Here is a 4,647-nt window from a genome sequence, read left to right on the forward strand (position 1 = left end):
TAACAAATTTATTTATTCATTCATTCAGTTATTCATATTCATAGGTTCATTCATCTATTGGTTCAGATCACTCGCTACTCTTCTCATCAGCAGGATGGCAGAAATACAAGTTTCCATTAACAAAAAAACCCTTTTCTCTAAGTAGGCCTACTGAAAATCGGTCGGAAAAATGATTATTTATTTAAGCAATTGTTGCAAGGCACCGCATAAAAATCGTTTGCAGACCGGAGTTGGCCCACGGGCCAGGGGTTGAATACAAGGGTTTTTATTGTTTGAACCAACAGCTTACTACTGGACTTTGCAATACACTTGGTTTTGTACTAAATATAAGCGCGCTATATATCTGCCCCTGAAAGAATGAATTTTGCCTGATTTGCTTGGCTGGTTCTCAAGGTAAAGATATTTTGCGAATATTGCTCTAGTTTTCAGTTAAAATTAACTCTCAGCCTTTGATTTTACTTTCGTGTGGGTTACCCATTCCTTATTAATTTTAACGTCATGTATTTCATATTCTTACAAACTTTATTTCCATGATACTGAAAGATAAAACCTTCAATTAAAAATTACATCGATGTCGAATTATGAAAAGAGTAGGCTGTGGCACCGAGACCTCTGACGATTAGTGCCCAAAAATGTTGCAATAATGCAATAATGGCATATTGCTTAATTTTGGGAAATATTTCAGCCGCTCCAAATCTCTTTCTTATTCTTCCTTCTTCCTTTATTCTTTCACAATTTTGCGTATATTCATATTTTTTATTCATAAAACTCACATAGTCACTAGGTTAAGGCCTAGGCTAGGTCTCGGCTATGCCTATTACTATATTATTTAAATATATAATTTTAATAGATAAGATTAATTTAACATGGACATAGTAATTAGTAATTCATATTTAAACAATACATTATTTAAGCTAAATACAGTAAGACCCACAAAAAATTGCAATGTATCTCAACAGTTGGAATTAAACTTTAGAATTCGCTTGACTATAATCTTAAAACATGTAAATGCCCTTCCCAATTCAAAAGAAAATATAAAGAAAAGATTTTCTCTTAATTTCATCAACTAACTAAAATCCGTTCCTTCTTGTTATACGTAGGCCTATTTGCTTTTTTACTTTTCGTTATTTAGCATTGTGTGTTAAGGAAAATGAAATTAATATTATTTATTTAAATGTTCTGGAAACACCCTATAAGTTTTCTACTTCAGTTTCCTCCATTTCTTGCAGTTTATTCTGAAAACATGATTTGTTCAATTGTATTTTGTTTATTGCCAGTGTCAAGTTTATTGTATTGTATAGTATATTAAATTTAAATATACATATATAATAATATAACGTTAACGAATAAATAACAATAAATAAAAAACGTGGACATAATGTCACTACTACAATATTAAGATTAATATTTTTCAATCTTATAATCAATTTTATATTGCCGGAGTTAGTATTGACCTAGGGTTCTATGGCTAACGACAGGGTCGCTTTCTCCAATAGGCTTTCTCATGAATGGAATTACCTGTACGAAACACGAATTCCTGTAGACCAAACCAGTACTGCTACGATTTTAATCATGCGGGAAATATCCTCAAGGCACACAAACGCTTAAATAGACCTCTACGCATCACAAAAATGGTGGCTTTTTAAATCCTTCTATTTCGGGTTCGGCTAGGTACATGGCAATTAAATATGATAACTTTCACAATCAAAATCAAATTTCATCATTTTATAAAGAAAAAAAAATCAGAAATTACGATTACTAAGCAGCTTAATATTCAAATCATTATTACATTAGGACAAGTCATACCGTTATTTATTTTTATTTATTTATTTTTTGAAAACCACATTATGTTAATGTTATACAACATTCAATAATACAAAACGAGTTTTCACTAAGTGATGCAATAACGTCTGCCATAAAATCCGGAAAATCCTAACCAGATTAATATATAAGCTAATATGTGTGGGGTTAATTTTAGGGTTACAGAAAGACATCCCTCAGTGTGCTCCGGTTGTGCCGAATTGGGGTACACTGGAACATAGTGTATTAAAATAGACAGATATCCCAATTTAATATATCACTGCAGATACTCTCATATCTAGAGGAAGAGCGGGCCCGGGAGCATGACCAGCTTCTAAGAAACTCGCTCCCCAATTCGTCACCCTCCTTCCAATTGAAAATGTTTGAAAAAAATCACGCTTATAGTTTTTATCACCTAATATCACAATTTTTTTGCGAGCTAGCGCCCACTCCACATTCCCTCATCAACATTCCTCCCCGCCCCTCCCCTCTACCATCCTGCTAAATGCCATTCCCCCGTTTCAAGACTCCTGATACGCCACTATCATTCTTATTTATGTTACTGTGCTGCAGTCGCTTCAAATTGGGTCCACTAAAGCACAGTGTATCAAATAAAAGCATTTTAACAAATGGCCGCTAATCTTGGGACTTCAAATGTAGCCTATCCCTTAGTTGCGTATCTCAATACTCAATAAGTTTATTTGTCATATATACATGTACATAACACACATACAATGAAATTCGTTGTGGTTCCCTAACAAAAAGACAAACATAAAATACGAAAATTCAAACTACTGTAGTGACTTGTTCAATGCCCTAATGGCGGAGGGATAGAAGCCCTAATGTCAAAAGGGTGCGCATCCCTCTCCCAAACTAAACTCCCTTAGTCGGTCCCTCCGATTTTGTCATTGTCCGAAAAAATTACGCTCAAGAAGTTAAAAATCACCTCTTATTACCTTACCTTGCGACCTAGCGCCCCTACACATAATTATCGAGCCCAACTCCATATTCAAGGCCTCCACAGATACCCTTCCATTTCAATTGCCATCCCTACCCCCACCCCATTCAAGCCTCAGGATACGCCACTTGTATCTATATTCTATGTTACAGCAGCGGTCTGTGGTTACAGTAATCTAGTGGCTACAAATTTGTTCCTCTGGAGCACACAGTGTTTTATTAAATCAAAGCAATTCAACAAAAGGGCGTTTATCTCTGAGCAAAGGTATCCCCCTCAGTAATGTATATAGGGGTTGTGATTGCTCCATCCCCTTAAAAAAAAACCACGGCTTCCCAGACCCACACCCCCATTGAAAATGTCCGAAGAAATCATGAGCAACTTGGCCTTAGTTAAAAATCATAGTGAAAATCAGGGACCTGAGCTGTGACATTTGGGGACCAAGTTTTCACTGCTTATTTGGTATCACAGGATATAAATACAAAATTAAGTGGGGGGTGGGGGTACCTAGACAAAACGGGCGGAACATGATTTTAGCGGCCATTTGTGAAATGGCTGCCAAAATTTAGATGACTACTTTTAATCAATGAAAAGGGGTAAACCGCGTACTATGCGGTACATTATCTTTTAAAATTGAGGATTTTGTCATATCTGTCCTTTTAGATGTTAATTTTTGACAACACATTTAGTATACAGTGTTTGTGTTTCGATATACACAGAAATATTTGTTTTGGTAATTAATTAATTAAGTAATAAGTAGTAAGTAAGTATTAGGAATTTTAGTGTCACTCATTCACAACCTGGGCTCCTAAATAGTCTACTTTTGAGGGCCATTTACGCTTTAGAACTGCTAAATTAGTGGGCAGTATGAAATCAAAACATGACGAAGGAGCTAGTTAAACCAGGGAACAGTGTTCACTGTTCCCTGGTTGAACCAACGTCAGAATTAATACGGTCAGAAAAAAAAAACCAAAAAAAAAAAACGATGGAAATCAACAAATCATGAAAATAAGATTGAAACGCTGCTTTAGGTAATTACTTTTTTAATAAGTACCCTATGTTTATGAAATTACTGACAATACTTCGATATAGAGCTCCTATTGAAGAGTCCAAAAAGTATCTCCTTAATAGTGGTGTCCCATCCCCTTTATAAAAAATACCGAGCTTACTATTGGAGGAATGCATGTAGCATGAATAGAGGATCGAGTCAAAAATATACGAACAAAGTTGGGGTTCTACTGTATTACATTGGCCGTATATTTTGTTATCTTGGACGCCATTTCTATGGTAACCGTGGCCTTGGGTCGTGGGAAGCTCTGTCAGAACATTCTGGGTCCTAAGGAGTAAAAGGTTGCCGACCATAGATTTATGCCGTTTATTTCAACAACTTTCAATTTTCAGGCATCTTCTTGACTTATGAAATTTCATTGCGGACGAAAAGTGAGGGGACCACTCCCCCTCTTAACAATATGTGGCGAGACGTGTCCCCTGCCTCCATGATCTGCGCCCATGGGTGCATAGATCCACATCAAATTTTGAGAATATGGACCTCTGGTTGCCCGGAAATTGCACTCTCATACCTTAAAAAGCTTACCAATTTCATTTCATTTATTTTGTCGAATTTGAACACACAAAACAATTTCAAACTCGGGAACACATGATAACTAATAGTATACTGAAAATACTGTCAAGTGGATCTCCGATTATAATACAATTATTTTTCTTAATACAATTTAGGGGGGTACGATCGCACCGTCTGCAACCGCCCCAGCACCCCACCCACTTCTCAAATCGATTAAATATATGAAAAATATGAAACCCCTAAATTGTCAACTTTTCCAGGGGGCTATGCCTCTGGAGCAGGGCCGGCGGAACGTTTTTCAAAGTGGGGG

Source organism: Anneissia japonica, unplaced genomic scaffold, assembly GCF_011630105.1.
Source record: "Anneissia japonica isolate Jap-2015-1 unplaced genomic scaffold, ASM1163010v1 scaffold21263_len101623_cov113, whole genome shotgun sequence".
In the NCBI taxonomy this organism is placed as follows: domain Eukaryota; kingdom Metazoa; phylum Echinodermata; class Crinoidea; order Comatulida; family Comatulidae; genus Anneissia; species Anneissia japonica.